This window comes from Trachypithecus francoisi, unplaced genomic scaffold (assembly GCF_009764315.1).
Source record: "Trachypithecus francoisi isolate TF-2019V2 unplaced genomic scaffold, Tfra_2.0 Lachesis_group5, whole genome shotgun sequence".
Lineage (NCBI taxonomy): Eukaryota > Metazoa > Chordata > Mammalia > Primates > Cercopithecidae > Trachypithecus > Trachypithecus francoisi.
The window spans coordinates 13,170,169-13,181,301 of record NW_022681470.1 but is presented as its reverse complement, the minus strand read 5'-3'; the positions used below and the strand labels follow the sequence as shown (position 1 = coordinate 13,181,301).

The following is an 11,133-nucleotide window of genomic DNA, read 5'->3' as shown; positions in this document are numbered from 1 at the left end:
TTGTTTTTTCTATCACTGCATTTACTTTCATTCTGCCTTACGCTTTAACTAGGTAATTTTGTGTTTTTTTTTTTTTTTTAGTTTTGGAGGCATTAACACTATATTCTTCTCTTTGACCACCGCATGCTGCCTACGTGGTAGGCTCTCAATACGCATGGAACTGAACCTCTTACAGGATTTGTAACTCAATTCCGTGGTACCTACTAAACTGGAACACGCGCCATCCAAGGCGGCTCTGTCATCCCAGGTTTCAGCACTGGGAAATCGCTTGGGCCCCCGCTCAGAGGCGGGGCTTGGGTGGGTTGACCATTCCTCTGGCCTCCAATAGCTCCGGCAGCCGTAGCTCACTCCGGTGGAGGCGGGACTTCCTACAGTACTTCCGGCCAGAGCCTAAAGCTTCGCTGCTGGGCGGTGCGCTGGAGGGGCAGCTGCTCTGAACACCTGGAGTCTCCGCGGGCAGGTGAGCTTCAGAGGTTCGGGGAGCTTCCGGAACGAGCATTCCTGGCTGGTGCGTCACCCTGCGCTGCTCTTGGCCTTTTCTTCCTTTCCTGGAATCTTCCCAGATTGCCATAGCCGGGCGTTGCCTGTTCCGTGCGGCTTTGAACCAGCCCAGAAGTGCGGGCCCGAAGGGAGTGCGTGTGTGCTGAGAGGCGGTCCTGCCGGCTGGGTTGGGGCCGCCCTGCCCCTTCTGGAAGGCCTTGTTTAGGAGTAGCGGCACGTGATCCCTTGCATTTTAAGCTTCTTTCAGAGAATTGGCATGTCACTTTGGAAGAGGTGAAAATGGTACAGGCGACCAACGACTTTTACAAGGTGTCCTTTTAGAGGAACAGCTCCGTCCTGCCGAATCAGTTAACATTGGTGATGACAGAGAAATAACGTTAAGTAGGTGGAGAGCACTTAAAGTAACTGTTCGTTTGTTCTTTTGGGACAGTCTTGCTCTGTCGCCCAGGCTGGAGTGCAGTGCCGCGATCTCGGCTCACTGCAACCTCTGCCTCCTGGGTGCAAGCGATTCTCCTGCCTCAGCCTCCCTAGTAGCTGGGATTACAGGCGCCCGCCCCCACTCTCGGCTAATTTTTGTATTTTTAGTAGAGACGGGGGTTTCTCCATGTTGGCCAGGCTGCTCTCGAACCCCTGACCTCAGGTGATCCACCCGCCTCGGCCTCCCAAAGTGGTGAGATTACAGGCGTGAGCCACCGCGCCCGGCCTAAAGTGACTATTTTTACTTGGTGTTTACTACCACATGGGGACTGTTCTAAGTTGTGGGTGGATCCAAATGACGGTGTGACAGCCTTGTCCTCAGAGAAGCAGTCCTGGCGGGAAGACATAATTAACAAATTGCCAAACTGTTCGAGAAAGTTAGTGGAGGTAGAGATGAAGAGAGAAGACTTTTCTTTCCTCTGTCATTAATTTAGCCACAGCTGCTGTCTTTTGATATTTGCTTCAAAACATTTTTCATATTTTTAACTTTTCTGTATGCTTATATTTTATATGCTGTTGTAAACAGCATATCTCTGGGGTTTTTTTTTTTTTTTTTTTCAATCTAAATGGACAGCCTGCTTTTTTTTTTTTTTTTAAATACGGAGTCTTCGTCTGTTACCCGGGCTGGTGTGCAGTGGCCCAATCTCAGCTCACTGCAACCACGCCTCCCAGGTTCAAGCAATTCTCCCACCTCAGCCTCCCGAGTAGCTGGGATGACAGGTGTGTGTCACCATGCCCAGCTGATTATTATTATTTTTGTATTTGTAGTAGTAGTAGAGACGGGGTTTCGCCATGTTGGCCAGGCTGGTTTCAAACACCTGGCTACTACAGGTGTGAGCTACTGTGCCTGGCCCAGCCTGCCTTTTGACTAGCAGGTTTATTGGATTTACATTCATTGTCACTACTGAAATATTTGTTCAGATCAAAATCTTTGGCATCATCCCTGATTAATCTCTTTCATGTATATCAGCAAATCCTATGGACTCTCCACCTTCAAAATCTGTCCACACTCCCAAGTTCTTCTCATCACCTTCACTTGTTCAAATTACATTGTCTCTCACTTGAATTACTGCAGTAGTTTCTGCTCTTTCCTCTTGTAGTCTGTTTGCATCACAGCATTTCGATTGATCCTTTAAAAAAAAAAAGATTTATCTCTTTCCTCTCAAAAATCCTCCAAGGACTACACATTTCACCCAGAGTAAAAGCCAAAGTAGGCTGGGCGTGGTGGCTCACGCCTGTAATCCCAGCACTTTGGGAGGCTGAGGCGGGTGGATCAAGAGGTCAAGAGATTGAGATCATCCTGGGCAGCATGGTGAAACCCCATCTCTACTAAAAATACAAAAATTAACGGGGCGTGGTGGTGCATGCCTGTAATCTCAGCTACTCAGGAGGCTGAGGCAGGAGAATCGCTTGAACCCGGCGGGGAGTGGGGGAAGAGAGGGGTGGAGGTTGCAGTGAGCCGAGTTAGTGTCACTGCACTCCAGCCTGGTGACAGAGCAAGACTCCGCCTCAAAAAAAAAAAAAAAGAAAAAAAACCCGGCCGGGCACAGTGGGTTAATAAGCTTGTAATCCTGGCACTTTGGGAGGCCAGGCGGGTGGATCACCTGAGGTCAAGTGTTCGAGACAAGCCTGGGCAAAGTGGCGAAACCCTGTCTCTACTAAAAAATACAAAAAATTACTTGGGAGTGGTGGCGTGCGCCTGTAGTCCAAGCTACTAGGGAGGCTGAGGCAGGAGAATCGCTTGAACCCTGGGGGGCGGGGGAGGAGGTTGCAGTGAGCCGAGATCGCCCCATTGCACTCCAGCCTGGGCAACAAGGGCAAAACTCAGTCTCAAGAAAAAAAAAAAAAAGCCAAATTCTTAAAATGGATTATTCATCGAAGGTCCTATGTGACCTAGCCCTGCTTCACTTCTGATCTCATGTTGTTTTAGTCTCCTGTTTGCTCTATTGTATGGCCTCCTCAAGCGCATCCTAGCCTTAGGATATTTGCACTTGCTGTTCCTTTCCCTCATATGTCCACATGGCTCAGTTCTTTACCTCTCTCATATTTTGGGGACTATTTTCTTCTCAGTAAGGCCTACTCTGACAAGCGACTGCCATCTTTAACATTTCCATTGCACTCATTATCCTTGTGCTTATCATCATATGACATGCCATGTGATAGAGTCATTTATCTGGTTTATTATGTTTTCTGTCACTGGCATAGGTTTATGAGGGCAGGTGTTTTTCTGTTTTGTTTACTGCTGTTTTCCTTTTTATTTTTCCTGTGTGGGGAAAAGAAAGAAAGATCAGACTGTTACTGTGTCTATATAGAAAGCAGTAGACATAAGAGACTCCATTTTGTTCTGTATTTGAGATGGTGTTAATCTGTGACCCTACCCCCAACCTTGTCCTTGCAAGAGACGTGCTGTGGTGACTCAAAGTTTAAAGGATTTTGGGCTGTGCAGGCTGTGCCTTGTTAAACAAATGCCTGAAGGCAGCTTGCTGGTTAAAAGCCATCACCATTCTCTTAATCTCAAGTACGCGGGGATACACACACTGCCAAAGGTCGCAGGGACCTCTGCCTAGGAAAGCTAGGTATTGTCCAAGGTTTCTCCCCATGTGATAGTCTGAAATATGGCCTCGTGGGAAGGGAAAGACCTGATCGTCCTCCAGCCTGACACCCGTGAAGGGTCTGTGCTGAGGAGGACCAGTACAAGAGGAAAGAAGGCCTCTTGGCAGTTGAGATAGAGAAAAGCATCTGTCTCCTGCCCGTCCCTGGGCAATGGAACATCTCAGTGTAAAACCCGATTGTATGTTCTGTTTACTGAGAAAGGAGAAAACCGCCTTAGGACGAAAGGTGGAACTTGCTAGCGTAAGCAATGCTGCTAAAGAGCAATTGCATAAAGAGCAATGCTGCTGTTTATGCACTAAAAAGGTTTATGGAGATGTTTGTATATGCATATCAAGGCACAGCACTTTTCCTTAAACTTACTCATGTCACAGAGATCTTTATTCATATATCTTTTTTTTTTTTTTTTTTTTTTGAGACGGAGTCTTGCTCTGTTGCCCAGGCTGGAGTGCAGTGGCCGGATCTCAGCTCACTGCAAGCTCCGCCTCCCGGGTTCACGCTATTCTCCTGCCTCAGCTTCCGGAGTAGCTGGGACTACAGGCGCCCGCCACCTCGCCCGGCTAGTTTTTTTGTATTTTTTAGTAGAGACGGGGTTTCACCGTGTTAGCCAGGATGGTCTCGATCTCCTGACCTCGTGATCCGCCCGTCTCGGCCTCCCAAAGTGCTGGGATTACAGGCTTGAGCCACCACGCCCGGCCATATTCATATATCTTACTGCTGACTTTCTCCCTATGATGATCCTATTATCCTGCCACTTCCCTTTTTCTAAGATGGTAAAGATAATGATCAATAAATACTGTATCAATAAATACTGAGGGAACTCAGAGACTGGTGCCGGCGAGGGTCCTGTGTATGCTGAGCGCTGGTCCTCTGGGCCCACCTTTTCTTTCTCTATACTTTGTCTCTGTGTCTCATTTCTTTTCTCAAGTCTCTCGTTCCACCTAACGAGAAATGCCCACAGATGTGGAGGGGCAGGCCACCCCTTCATCTGGTGCCCAACGTGGGTGCTTTTCTCTAAGGTGAAGGTACGCTCCAGCGTGGTCATTCGGGACAAGTCGACGAGAGACTCCCGAGTACGTCTACCGTCAGCCTTGTGGTAAGATTGTGCGCTCGGAAGAACCTAGGATAACAATGGGGCAAACTAAAAGTAAATATGCTTCTTATTGCAGCTTTATTAAAATTCTCTTAAAAAGAGGGGGAGTTAAAGTCTCTACCAAAAATCTAGTTATGCTATTTCAAACAATAGAACAGTTTTGCCCATGGTTTCCAGAACAGGGAACTTTAGATCTAAAAGCCTGGGAAAAAATTGGCAAAGAATTAAGCAAGTAGGGAGGGTAAAATCATCCCACTTACAGTATGGAATGATTGGGTCATTATTAAAGTAGCTTTAGAACCGTTTCAAAGAGAAGAAGATAGCGTTTCAGTTTCTGATGTCCCTGAAAGCTGTGTAGCAGATTGTGAAAAAGAGGCAGGGATAGAATCCCGGAAAGGAACGGAAAGTTCACACTGTAAATGCATAGCAGAGCTGGTAATGGCTCGGTCAATGCAAAATGTTGATGATAATCGATTACAGGAGGTGATATATCCTGAAACGTTAAAATTAGAAGAAAAAGGTCCAGAATTAACAGAGCCATTAGAGTCTAAACCACGATGGCCAACTCCTCTTAGAGCAGCTCAGATCCCTGTAACTTTACAACCTCAAATGCAGGTTAAACAAGTACAAACTCCAAAAGAAGATCAACTAGAAGAAGACAGAGTCTCTGTCACGGCAGTTTTCCCCACAGTCGCCTAGGCTGGAGTGCAGTGGTGTAATCTTGGCTGACTGCAACCTCTGTCTCCTGGGTTCAAGCACTTCTCTGCCTCCGCCTCGCAACTAGCTGGGATTACAGGCACATGCCACCACACCTGGCTAATTTTTGTATTTTTAGTAGAGACGGGGTTTCACCATCTTGGCCAGGCTGGTTTTGAACTCCTGACCTTGTGATCCACCCGTCTCAGCCTCCTAAAGTGCTGGGATTACAGGCATGAGCCACTGTGCCCGGCATGTATTTATTTATTTATTTTAAAGATCTCTTATTGTACTTCCCTGTAAAATCCATTACTGTTTTATTCCAATTGCCTAAAATCGTATCTGACTTTTAGCAGATACTCCATAATATAATTGTTTACCGAATGAGTTTGGGGTTTTTGCACCCATCTTCTACACTTTGCATTTTTATGCTTTTTTCCTCCTTTCTTGTCTTTTTGTTTGTTTGTTTTTTTGAGATGGAGTCTCGCTCTGTTGCCAGGCTAGAGTGCAGTGGTGCGATCTCGGCTCACTGCAACCTCTGCCTACCGCGTTCAAGCGATTCTCCTACCTCAGTCTCCTGAGTAGCTGGGATTACAGGCGCGCACCACCACACCCAGCTTATTTTTGTATTTTTAGTAGAAACGGGGTTTCACCATGTTGGTCAGGCTGGTCTTGAACTTCTGACCTTGTGATCCGCCTGCCTCAGCTTCCCAAAGTGCTGGGATTACAGGTGTGAGCCACTATTCCTGGCTTTTTTTTTTTTTTTTTTTGAGGCAGAGTTTTTGCTCTTGTTGCCCAGGCTAGAGTGCAACTGCATGATCTTGGCTCACCGCAACCTCCGCCTCCTGGCTTCAAGCAATTCTGCCGCCTCAGCCTCTGAGTAGCTGGGATTATAGGCATGTGCCACCACGCCTGGCCAATTTTGTTTTGTTTTGTTTTTTTTTTTTTTTTTTGAGACGGAGTCTCGCTCTGTCGCCCAGGCTGGAGTGCGGTGGCCGGATCTCAGCTCACTGCAAGCTCCGCCTCCCAGGTTTACGCCATTCTCCTGCCTCCGCCTCCCAAGTAGCTGGGACTACAGGTGCTCGCCTCGTCGCCTGGCTAGTTTTTTGTATTCTTTAGTAGAGACGGCGTTTCACCGTATTAGCCAGGATGGTCTCGATCTCTTGACCTTGTGATCCGCCCGTCTCGGCCTCCCAAAGTGCTGGGATTACAGGCTTGAGCCACCGCGCCCGGCCAATTTTGTATTTTTAGTAGAGATAGGGTTTCTCCATGTTGGTCAGGCTGGTCTTGAATTCCAGACCTCAGATGATCTGCCTGCCTCAGCCTCCCAAACTGCTGGGATTACAGGTGTGAGCCACCGCGCCTGGCCACTTTTGCCCCCCCCTTTTTTTTTGGATACAGGGTCTCCCTCTGTCACCCAGTCTGGAATGCACTGGCACAATCTCAGCTTACTGCAACCTCTGCCTCCCGGGTTCAAGTGATTCTCCCACCTCAGCCTCCTGAGTAGCAGGGATTATAGGCGTGTACCATCATAGCCTGGCTAATTTTTGTATTTTCTTTTTTTTTTTTTTTTTTTTTTTGAGACGGAGTCTTGCTCTGCCACCCAGGCTGGAGTGCAGTGGCCGGATCTCAGCTCACTGCAAGCTCCGCCTCCCGGGTTTATGCCATTCTCCTGCCTCAGCCTCCCGAGTAGCTGGGACTACAGGCGCCCGCCTCGTCGCCCGGCTAGTTTTTTGTATTTTTAAGTAGAGACAGGGTTTCACGTGTTAGCCAGGATGGTCTCGATCTCCTGACCTCGTGATCCGCCCGTCTCGGCCTCCAAAGTGCTGGGATTACAGGCTTGAGCCACCGCGCCCGGCCAATTTTTGTATTTTCATTAGAGATAGAGTTTCACCACATTGGTCAGGCTTGTCTCAAACTCCCAACCTCAGTTGATCCACCCACCACTGCTTTCCAAAGTGTTAGGATTATAGGCATGAGCTATAGCACCCGGCCCCACCTTTTTTTTTTTTGAGATGGAGTTTTGTTCTTGTCACCCATGCTGGAGTGCGGTGGTACAATCTCGGCTCACTACAGCCTCCGCTTCCTGGATTCAAGTGATTCTCCTGCGTCAGCCTTCCACGTAGCTGGGATTATAGGGACCCTCCAGCACGTCCAGCTAATTTTTGTATTTTTAGTAGAGATGGGGCTTCACCATGTTGGCCAGGCTGGTCTTGAATTCCTGACCTCAGATGACTCACCTGCCTTGGCCTCCCAAAGTTCTGGGATTACAGGCATGAATCACTGTGCTTGGCCTTTTTCATTTTTTTTTTTTTTTTTGTACAATAGGATCTCCCTCTGTTGCCCAGGCTGGAGTACAGTGGTGTGATCAGGGCTTACTGTAGCCTCTACCTCTTGGGCTCAGATGATCCTCCAACCTAAGCCTCCCAAATAAATTGGCCTATAGGCGTGCACCACCACACCCAACTGATTGTGTATTTTAATTTTTAATTTTGCTGTGTATACTTAACTGAATCTAATCATAATTTTTAATTTTTAATTTTAATTTACTATTTATTTATTTTTCTTTTTTTTGCAATGGAGTTTCGCTTTTGTTGCCCAGGCTGGATTGCAATGGAATGATCTCAGCTCACTGTAACCTCCGCCTCCTGGGTTGAAGCTACTCACCTACCTCAGCCTCTCAAGTAGCTGGGATTATAGGCCTATGCCACCATGCCCGGCTAATTTTGTATTTTTAGTAGAGACCAGGTGTCACCATGTTGGCCAGGCTGGTCTTGAACTCCTGACCTCAGGTGATCTACCCACCTTGGCCTCCCAAAGTGCTGGGATTATAGGAGTGACCCATTGCACCCAGCCCATTTTATTTTTTTTTTGGTTTGTGTTTTCTTTTTTTGAGACAGAGTCTGGCTGTTTCACCCTAGTTGGAGTGCAGTGTCTCGATCTTAGCTCACTGCAGCCTCCACCTCCCTGGTTCAAGCCATCCTCCCACATCAGCCTCCTAAATAGCTGGGACTCCCGGCATACGCCACCATGCCTAATTTTTGTACATATAGAGATTATAGAGATGGTGTTTCACCATATTGTCCAGGCTGCTGTTCAACTCCTAGGCTCAGTCTGCCCACCTTGGCCTCCCAGAGTGCTGGGATTATAGGTATGAGCCACCACGCTCAGCCTAATTATAATGTTTTTTTTTTTTTTTTTTGAGATGAAGTCTCGTACTGTCGTCCAGGCTGAAGTGCAGTGGTGTGATCTTGGCTCACTGCCACCTCTGCCTCCCAGGTTCAAGCGATTCTCCTGCCTCAGGCTCCTGAGTAGCTGGGATTACAGGCGCACGCTAACAAGCCTAGCTAATTTTTATATTTTTAGTAGGGATGGGGTTTCACTCTGTTGGCCAGGCTGGACTCGAACTCCAGACCTCAAGTCATCCGCCTGCCTCGGCCTCCCAAAGTGCTGGGATAACAGGTGTGAGCCACTGTGCCCAGCTGGCATTATTCTAATTTTAACTCTGTAGAACAATTTTGTTTTAATCTTTAAGCTACTGATTTTCAACAGGCTTCCTGGCTCACCTCAGTGTTTAATTATTATTATTTTTTTTTTTTTGAGGCGGAGTCTCGCTCTGTCGCCCAGGCTGGAGTGCAGTGGCCGGATCTCGGCTCACTGCAAGCTCGGTCTCCCGGGTTTACACCATTCTCCTGCCTCAGCCTCCCGAGTAGCTGGGACTACAGGCGCCCGCCACCTCGCCCGGCTAGTTTTTTGTATTTTTTAGTAGAGATGGGGTTTCACCGTGTTCGCCAGGATGGTCTCGATCTCCTGACCTCGTGATCCGCCCGTCTCGGCCTCCCAAAGTGCTGGGATTACAGGCTTGAGCCACCGCGCCCGGCAATGTTTAATTATTTTTAAGTCAATTTATCATAAATTTATTTAATAGGGTATTTAAGGTATACTTAGCACTTCAAAGTTTGTAAAAGAAGTATATGTCACTTTCCCTACATTTTGCTGGGAATATGTGCAAGAAAGACAATTTGAAATCAATATGATAGAGATATTGTTAGGTGTGAAATGAATATTACCCAGAAAGTAGATAGAGGTTACCAGAAAGGGAAAACATCATTCTTTGCCAGTGATTATTTTAGTAGCTGGAATGAATTTGTGGAGAAGTGATTTTAGAAGATTTGATGGTATTTGTAAGTGTAAAGAAAAGTCACAGACTAATTGGTTTGTTAGTTACTTTTTTTTTTTTGAGACGGAGTCTTGCTCTGTTTCCCAGGCTGGAGTATAGTGGTGCGATCTTGGCTCACTGCAAGCTCTGCCTCCTGGGTTCATGCCATTCTCCTGCCTCAGCCTCCCGAGTAGCTGGGACTACTGGTGCCTGCCACCATGCCCGGCTAATTTTTTTGTATTTTTCGTAGAGACGGGGTTTCACCGTGTTAGCCAGGATGGTCTCGATCTCCTGACCTTGTGATCTGCCCGCCTCGGCCTCCCAAAGTGCTGGGATTACAGGTGTGAGCCACCGTGCCCGGCCTGTTAGTTACTTTTCTATGTTCTCATTTGTATAGTTTTGTCATAAAATTGTGGGTTTGGTACACATTTAGGTCATTGGTGTTTTAGAGAGAAGACATGCCTTCAGTTTCTTTGGAAAATGCCTGAAGTTTTTGTAGAAGCTCCTTAAAATTATGTGAGATACAGTTTGGGAGGCCAAGGCAGGTGGATCACTGGAGGTCAAGAGTTTGAGACCAACCTGGCCAACATAGAGAAACCCCGTCTCTATTAAAAATACAAAAATTAGCTGGGCATGGTGGCAGGCGCCTGTGCTCCTAACTGCTGTGGAGGCGGAGGCAGAAGAATTGCTTGAACCCAGGAGGGGAAGGATTATAATCATAATTATCCTGCCCAGCCTCCTGAGTAGCTGGGATTACAGGTGTGGGCTACCACACCTGGCTAATTTTTGTATTTTTAGTAGAGATGGGGTTTCACCATGTGTGCCAAGCTGGTCTCGATCTCCTGACCTGAAGTGATCTGCCTGCTTTGGCCTCCCAAAGTGCTGGGATTACTGGTATGCACCAACGAATTTGGCCTCTATTCTTTTCAAATTATTTTATTTGAAGAATTATTTAGTTACCTTATCATATAGTAGGTCTGTCATCCTGGCTCATGCCTGTAATCCCAGCACTTTGGGAGGCGGGTGAATCACCTGAGGTCGGGAGTTTGTGACCAGCCTGGCCAACATGGTGAAACCCCCTCTCTACTAAAAATACAAAAAATTAGCCAGGCATGGTGCTGGGTGCCTGTAATTCTAGCTACTTGGAAGGCTGAGATAGAAGAATCCCTTGAGCCTGGGAGGCGGAGGTTGCAGTGAACTGAGATTGCACCTTTGCACCCCAGCCTGGGCGACAAGTCTCAAAAAAAAAAAAAAATAATTTAGCTGGGCGTGGTGGCGCATGCCTGCCCTGCCTAGTGATTAGGGAGGCTGAAGCAGGAGGATTGGGTGAGCCCAGTTGTTCAAGTCTATAGTGATCTAGGAAATAGACTGAGTTTAGATTTTAAAAGCAGATTGATAAGAAAAAGGTCAATAAACCAGTAGGAAACGCACAAAATATATTAACAGCTGGTTCATAAATGGAAATGAACTACATATTTTATTCATTAGACTGACCATCAAAAAAATTTTTTTTTTTGAGACGGCGTCTCACTCTGTCCCCAAGACTGGAGTGCAGTGGCACAATCTCGGCTCGCTGCAACCTCTGCTCCCGGGTTCC

At 47.1% G+C, this 11,133-nt stretch overlaps 1 protein-coding gene across 11 annotated transcripts in view; it reads left to right on the top strand.

Moving 5' to 3' along the window:
* The first annotated feature begins 332 nt into the window (after positions 1–332).
* The window catches only part of TBCE (tubulin folding cofactor E), a 92,276-nt gene continuing 81,475 nt past the window's right edge, over positions 333–11,133 (top strand). For 7 of the 11 annotated variants that reach the window (XR_004434427.1, XM_033200305.1, XM_033200300.1 and 4 more), the window contains exon 1: positions 333–460. The gene's annotated coding sequence lies outside the window, so the exon portion shown is untranslated. Of the gene's footprint in view, positions 509–4,607; positions 4,685–11,133 lie in introns of all 11 variants that reach the window. The other 4 variants (XM_033200299.1, XM_033200303.1, XM_033200298.1 and 1 more) reach the window with 4 other exon arrangements.